Source organism: Cupressus sempervirens, chromosome 9 (assembly GCF_028749045.1).
Source record: "Cupressus sempervirens isolate cs-2001-9-10 chromosome 9, ASM2874904v1, whole genome shotgun sequence".
Classification (NCBI taxonomy): domain Eukaryota; kingdom Viridiplantae; phylum Streptophyta; class Pinopsida; order Cupressales; family Cupressaceae; genus Cupressus; species Cupressus sempervirens.
Window position 1 is genome coordinate 97,066,125 of NC_143126.1, and position 9,095 is coordinate 97,075,219.

A 9,095-nucleotide genomic window follows, 5' to 3' on the forward strand; every position below is an offset into this window, starting at 1 on the left:
TTATATGCATTTTATAATGAAAATATCTTATTCTTAATTTTAGATATAATCTTTGTGAAAAACATACATGGTTATATATTCAGATCTACATACATATACATATATATAAATATATATTTATATATATGCATATGTATACATTTATTATGGATCTATTCTAAAATTTGAATATATATATATATATATATATATATATATATATACATATATATATATATACATATATATATATATATACATATATATATATATATATACATATATATATATATAAATATATATATATACCTATGTATATTTATATATAATGCATTGAATTGAGCGATTGATTAAATTGCAGTGGAAATTTTATTAGTTCGCATCACGATTTATATCGCATGGAACAAAGTTTATATATTATATGCCATGGGCACATTTCGTACCCCACACCGGCAGAAGGCAGAGGCCTGCCGTCATAGGTCTATGGTGATAGGGGTACTACGCACCCGCTGTCGGTGCAATGCCTGCGATCGCAGGTACTGCATGCCACAGCAAGAGTTGGGGGGGTTTTAATTAATGTTTATGTTATGCAAAAATAATAATAATAATGTTAATGTTAAAATGTTTATATACAGTCGATTTCTCATTACTATGTAATATGAAGTCAATCAAAAATTGTTAATTCGATTTTATGAAAACATATTTACATATGTATATATATATATATATATATATATGTATGTATTTATGTATGTATATATGTAATATGTAAATATGTTATTTATAAATTTAAGTTATTATTTGATAATGACTTATATTGATGGTTTATTTTCATAAAGGTGACTCTTTAATAATTTTCAACTATTTAAATGTTTTAAATTATTAAATAAGGAATTGATAGTTGAGTGGGAGATGTATCAAACAAATGTTATTAATTGGAAAATGGATTTTTAGTTCTAATAAAGAAAACTTTTATTTATCCAAAAAAATATATGTGTTCTCCATTCATTCTTCAGACTTGGAAACTTAAACTGAGATCTCCACATTTAAATTCAAGTTGTAAAACCAAAACATGTGTTTACATCGTGTATTTTTTATGCTATTATTTTGAGTTTTGGGTTGACTAGTGTTGACCAGTATAGGACGTCTACCAGAGGCTTGGGGGTTATGTGATTGTGGTGACATAATGATGTTTTAATTTTGATCTTTATAAACCCAACCATGGTTATGTGATGGAATGCTCTATGTATTGGTTGTGATTACTGATTGTTATAGTTGAGATTCTTATGTATGAGACACTTGACTTAACCATTATTTTTGGTCATCGATTAGTTATTCTTGGTTATTTTTCTAGTCGCCATGATGAGACTGTAATGTGGATTTATTTTAATGATGTCATGATGTGACATGTTTGACTCAACCATTTTTGGAGTCTTCGATCAATTTGATTGAGATATATATATTTTGGTTATTGAGAGCCATTGGATATTTGATTATCAGTGATACTTTAGTTGCCAATAGAGAGCTGTTGTGTTCATGATTTTCTATGGATGTTAGCTCATGGAGATTTGATGCTTTTATGCATATTTGATAATTTTGTTATGGATTATCTTTTGTGATTTTGTGATTTATGATTCCATGAGCATTAGGGTAGGATATCTGCATGTAGTGATGGGAAGTGGCTTGCAATGGGGGCTGGGGCCCTAAGAGGCTGCTAGAGTAACTCATTGTAAGTTGGATTAATAAGTGATAACATTCACACCTAATACTAACTGAATGAACCTAAAAAGATAAGTGTTCTTTTATCGCCCATGCCTTGAGTGCTTGTATAGGCTAGGATGAGAGTAGTGAGACGCATGGTTGCAACCTTCCATTCCGTAGTATGCCTCGTTAGTATGAGAGGATACTAGTGGCCGCATGAAATCAGTATGGACCCGTGGAGTTTAGCTAACTGCTAGGGTAACTTTTACATGATAATTGCGATGACACTTTTTCGCTTGCATAGTAGGTTCCTACATGTCATTGTGTGCCTCTGGGATTAGATGCCAAATTTTGTGTTTGGAACCTTTGAGTTAGAATACTTTTAGGATTCTTTGACTTATAGAGATATGTGCTATGTGATTTTGATAGCCTGCTTGAGACTTGAGATTATCTCCTTAGCATGGTGGGAGTGGACCACTTAGGTACCACGCGGTCGGGTGGTAGTGTATTTTCCACTCTTATCATTTTGAGATTTATTGAGACATTGTCGCTAATGTGTCCTTCATGATGGTGGATATGTATCCTTTTTCATTGATGATTAGCATATGTTAGATGATGTTATCTTATGCTTTTATTTGCATGCTAGATTACTTCTACATATGATGTTGTCTTTATTAGGAGTGACATTCCTACTATGTAATACCGATGATCTCTTCTGTGATTTGGAATGTTACGCATAGAGAAATGGCTAGGATTCACGATGGTCTAATGATGCTATTGACGGTTGGGAGGAACCGTGCACTTAGTTTATTATGTTTGATCTTTATGATGGATGTATATGTTCTCTATGATGTTGTATCATGTGATTATCTCTACTTTGATGTATCATAGATTAGAATAGGATGATGTACCTCATTCTATGTATGTATATTATTTTGAGCTTGTCATACCCTGTGACATGTACAGTGGATGAATGAGCATTCAAAATGTAATGTGTAAACATTGGACTTATCATTATTATTTCATGAGGATGTTGTACTAGATGGATTCATGTATGTAATTCAATGTTAAGGGATCTTAAAGAATACAATCTGTTATTTATGTTATGTTTACTTTCAGATGGACAATGCTATTGCTTCTGTTATTGTGTGTAGTGCCTACCCCTAGTTCGCATTTTGTTATCATTGTTGAACTCTTTTACAGCTAGTTTCATATTGATGGTTAGTAACATTATTATGAGATTATCAGATATTGTGCTATGGATTCAGTTTATTATGTGATGAGATTACTTAGACTCTATATTTCATGTATATATGATGATTATTTTTAGTGTTTGCAATTATTGATGGTGATTATTACATTACCTTCAGTTATTGATGATGATTAGTTAGATAATTTATTAGCATATGTGTTTTATTATAGATACTTACCCCATACTTGTATGTGTATGGTGTGTGTATTTTCTTTGTGTGTTTGCTTTTGTATGGTGTGTCTAATGTGGTTAAGGAAGGGAGTTGTAGTCACTTGCTAGTCGGGATCTACGCGATGCACCGCTTCCTGTCATTGCCTGTTTAATTTAGTATATATTGTGCTCGTACATACATAGTTTTTATGCAGGTTGCAAGTACCGGGTATCGACTTCCCTGAATTGCCAGAATGAGCGTACCCTATCACATTATCTTAATGATAAGAGAAGGGAGATAAATTTTTAAGTCCAAATCCCAACCCTTTAAGCCATTTGTTCTAATTGAAAAAATTAGGACAAGTATCTAAGTTGAGTACTCTTCGAATGCGTCAGATGATGTAATTCATGATATAAACCCCTTGGTTTGATTTGTATGTATTTTGGCTATGATGGGCTTTTCGTATTTTTACTTTTGTGAGTCTTTAAAGTATTTTCTATTAATTAAGCCTAATTAAAAGATTTAATTAATGGTTTAATTAAATAAAAAATTAATATGACATTTTAATATTTATTTTATTTAATTAATTGGAAAATTAATTAAATAAAATAATTAAATTTGAAAATAAAATAATTAAATTGGAAGATAAAAGTTATAATATTAAATTTGGAATGTGACAATATTTATTTTAATAATAATATATTTGGAGCTCATTTTTAAATAAATAGCTAAATAATATTTTTATTAAAGCTAACAAATATTTTAGCAATAAAGTTTAAAAGTGGAAAATATATTTTAAATTATTAAAAGATTCTAAATCTCATATGATTAAAATATAAATATATTAAGATTGAAAAGCGGAGATATTAAAGTTAGTGCATGAGACTTAATAAATAAATTAATTAAATTGGGAAGAGTAAAGTAAATTGGAGTTATAAGCTTGCATGAGAATTAACATGTGTCAACAACATGGGGGTTAGTGCATCAATTAAGCACAAGGTGTCTACAACTCTATGACTCATCAAAAAAGGATTGGAAAAGACCCATGTTTAGTTGGTGACACCTTTCAGCGGTTTCAAGAAGCATTTCAAAAGTTTCTTGAGAGCTCTTGATATTCAGGCATTCATAGAAGCTTAAAGGAAAAGCTTAATGGAAGCTACAAGCTTAATGTAAGCCACGAGCTACAAGCTAAAATAGAAGCTTCAAAGCTTACATGCATGGGAGAAGATTCATATGCTCATATATTTTCTACTTGCTTCTATGCTCCTTCTAGCACTTCTAATCACTTTGAGAATTCGATCGGCTTGGATTCTTGGAAGAATTGTGAATGATGGAGAAGGAAGGGATTTTCTATGGACTTCTGAGGCATGGCAAATTAGCATCAGTGTCCAGGTGCACTCGTGATATTCTCATATTCCCTTTACACTCTTTCTCTTCTTGTCTTCATCATATCTACTTTATGTGTCTGAATACTCTCTGTGATTGAATCTAATATTTGAAATTGGAATCTAGATATTTTATTTGGATGAGAAGAAAACAATAGAAAAACCCTAGTTTCAAATGAGAAAGAAATTAGATCTTAATCGGGTTTGGGTTCGAATTTATATTGTAAAATTAGATAGATAAGATTTGGAATTAAAATAGAAATTCTAAGTTGAAAATTTGAATGATTAGATGTAATTTTTCTATCAAATTATATTTTCAGATGCGTATGGACAAACCTATTAGATGGATGAATGGATAAATTTAGAGAACAATTATTTTAACAAGAAATTCTTAATTCATCACAAATTGTCATGTCGCTGCCCATTGGATAGACCTGAATTCAATCATTCATAACTTTTTATCATGATCGAATTTATTTGATCGCTTCAGTCAGAATTGGCGCAACTTGGCCCTCTCCAACATATTTAAATTTCAGCCCGATCCAACAGTTTGTTAGGGAGATATGGCCGTCGTACTAGGACTATTTTATTCAAGAACGGATATCTCTTCATTTTCCATAACCAAGAGTTCTTTATGCTTAAACTTCACAAAAATAATATATATCAAAGCATGAAATGAATTAAAGATATTATTGCAATCTTTCTCTTATTAGAATCTTATTAATATGCATTAGTTTTAAATAGTTTATTATCTAATCTAATTAAATAAAATTTAATTAAGATTAGTTAATAGTAGAAGTGTAATTAATTATTAGTCAATCTAAGTAAATGGATTTTTAAATGAGATAAAATTAAAAGAAAGGAGATTTTAATATAGTTTATATAGTGGACTTTTTATAATGTATATTGAATACTATTAAACAATTTTAGAGTTGTTTAATGAAGATGATAATGTTAAGAATTTGAAGATTATTCATGTTAAAATCTACAATGAATTTTATTGGTTTGTGATAGGGATCTTTTTCAAACAACGTTTATATAGACAAAATATTATTAGAACAATTAGGAAATGGAGTCTAATAATTGATTTTAATATTGATTAAATAATTGTAAGATGATAATTTATATTATGTTGATTTAAATTTAAAAATTCTAAATGATATTGGATTAAGATTGAATTATTATGTTATTGGTTAATACGTTTGAATATCTTCATGGTATTAAGAGTTAGCTAATGAAGTTCTATGTAAAAGTTCTCCAGATTGATTATTTATAGTTGTGATAAGTTTATTATTTATTAATGTTTGTTGGGTCTAACAAACTATTAATAAATAATAGTATAAATAGTTTAAATAGTTATCAACTAATACAAATAGAGTTACTCTAAAGGAGATTAGTTAATGATTGAAGTACTGTAAAAGATATTAATCAAATTGAATTGGTTAATAATTTGGAGGATTATCAGTTAACTGAATCAATGTACATAGGAAAAACTTATTTGAGATAATAATACTTGGTATTGAGGATTTATTATAACTTTTTATTATTAAAATATAAATGAGAACATTGTTGCAGAGTGATGTATGTGATCATTAAAGATTTAATAATAAGATTCTCAATATAGCTTTTCATTAAATATTAATAAGTTATTATTATTGAATTATTAATATGATCATTTGAGTATTGAATTATAGTTGACTTTTAACTTACAAAATTTTAGTTAGTTATTAGTCAACTAATGTTAATTAGAACGTTTCTATGGTTATACAATTATTAATTAAATCAATTAATGAGAGTTAATTAGATTTAATTAATAATTAAGTTATATAATAGAGATTTATATGATATAATTCTTTTAATGAGATTGTAGATTATCTATATTGAAGTTGATAGGTCTTATTCTTATGAATTGAATTATGACTTTAGATATTGTATGGTTGTCAACGATGGTGACGATTAAATTCAAAGACTCAAACTTTAGTAATACTTAATTAAGTTTCTAATTGAAAACTAATAAGATGTTAATAGGTCATAGATGGTGTACCTATGTTAATGGATTGAGATAAATAAAGTTATAATCTCTTATTCGAAGAATGATAATTGGTCCTCTTATAATATAACAAATAATGATCTTAGAAAAGTTGAAAGGTTAATCAATTAGAATATGAATCATAGATAAATTAAGAAAATTTAATGATGATCAGTTTAATGAGTAAATAGTTATCTTTAAGTTATTCTTAGAATTTAATTCTTAATAATAGAAGGATAATGCTATCGAGGAACAATTGAGTTGACTTGTAGGTCAAATGATGAAACTTAAGACACTTGAAAGTATACTTGCAAACAGAAAACTGGAAACCCCTACACTTGATTCAACTATGAGATTTTAGTAAAACTAAAACATGTGTTTGCATCGTGTATTCTCTATGCTTCTTGTTTTGAATTTTTTGGTTAACTAGTGTTGACCAGTCCTAGGTTGTTACCAGAGGCTCGAGGGTTATGAGATGTGATGGCATGCTGATATTATTTGGTCTCGATCTTTATAAGCCCAACCATGGTTATGTGATTGTATGCTCTATGAAATGTTTGTATTTGTTCATCAGTCTTCATGTGTGAAGCTGAGATGTATGTGTATGAGACACTTGAGCTAATCATTTTTGAGTCATCGATCAGTTATCCTTGGATTATTTTCTAGTCTCCATGATGGGACTGGAATGTGGATTTATTTTTTGATGATGTCATGTTGTGACATGTTTGACTCAACCATTTTGGAGTCCTTGATCAGTATGATTTTGAGATATTCTTGGTTTCTTGTTAAAGAACCAATGGATATGGTGGTTTATTTTGAAATGTATTTTGGTTTTTGAGAACCAATTGATACTTATGATTATCAGTGATGCCTTCAGTTTCCAATAGAGAACTGTTGTGGTCATGATTTTCTATGGATACTTTTCAGATGCTCATGGAGATTTGATGATTCTTATCTTGAAGATTTGATGATTCTTATTGTGGATATTTGATGCTTTTATGCATATTTGATGATTTTATTATGGATTATCTTTTGTGATTTTGAGATTTATGATTCCATGAGCTTAGGGTAGGTTTCCTACATGTCATTGTTGTGCCTCTGGAAATTAGATGTCGATTTTGTGTGATGGAACCTTTGAGTAGTATACTTTAGGATTCTTGGACTTATAGAGATTTATACTTTGTGGTTTTGATAGCCTGTTTGGAACTTGAGATTATCTCCTCAGCATGGTGGGAGTGGACCACTTAGGTTCCATGCGGTCGGGTGGTAGTGTTTTTCCACTCTTACCATTTGAGATCCGTCTGAGACACCATGGCTAGAGCATTCTTGGTTGGTATTTATCTTCATTACACTCTTGCAGCATTATGATAGATGATATACCTTATGATGGATGTATTTATTGGTATGTTTCTTATATTGATGATTTGCATATGTTAGATGATGGTATCCTATGCTTTACTTCACATGTTAGTAGGATGTTTTAGGAGTGGCATTCCTACTATTCTAATACCGATGATCTCTTCGATGCTTTGGAATGTTACGCATGGAGGGATGGCTAGGATCCATGATGGTCTAATGATGCTATTTACGATTGGAAGGAACCGTGCACTTAGTTTATTTTATTTGATCTTTATGATGGATGTATATGTCTTCTATTATGATGTATCATGTGATTATCTCTACTTTGATGTATCATGGATTGGAATAGTATGATGTACCTTATTTCACATATGTTTATTCTTTTAAGCTTTCATACCCTATGACATGTATAGTGGATGATTGAGAATTTGGAAATGTAATGTAAGAACATTGGACTTATCATTATTATTCATGTGGATGTTGTACTAGATGGATTCATGTATGTTAGTTAGTTTAGATGTAACTAAATGTTAAGGGATTCTTAAAGAATGAAATCGGTTATGTATGTTAAGTTTACTTTTAGATGGACATTGCTATTGCTTTCGTTATTATGTACAAGTTATATATGGTATTTACTTTCATGTTAAAATTTTTTTTTTGGAAAACTTAGTGAAATTCTTTAGATCCCTTAGCGGGGCATTCCATTATGCATAAGTTATATGTGATGTTTACTTTCATGAAAAAAAAAAAAAAATTCTACTAAACTTAGTGAAATTCTAGGTTAATTCTTTAAATCCCTTGGTAGGAGTTTCTATATTGGGAGCTCTAGGTATTTTGGAACAACTAGAACTTTGAACTATTAAGTATAACTTTCCAAACTTGATCTAGGTGAATTGAAACAGAACTCAAACTGTTACTTGAGTATTTTTCATACTTCAAAACTTAGTTTCAAAATTGGAAATTTTTCTTAAACCTAGACATAGAACTGAACTTAGTACCTTCTACTGTTGTAGGATGGTATCCGGGACTAGGTCTTCTGTTAGAGGTCATGGTAGAGGTCGTGGTCATGGCAGAACTATCAGTGTATATGAGTCTTCCCATGAGGGATCGGCTCATGTAGAGAGCAGGGAAGAGCACTCTAGTAGGCAGCAGGAAGAGAGCCATAGAGAGGACCAAGCTGAGTCTGAAGAGGTCAATTTGAGGCAGATGATGTAGACTATTCTAGAATGTCTACCTCTT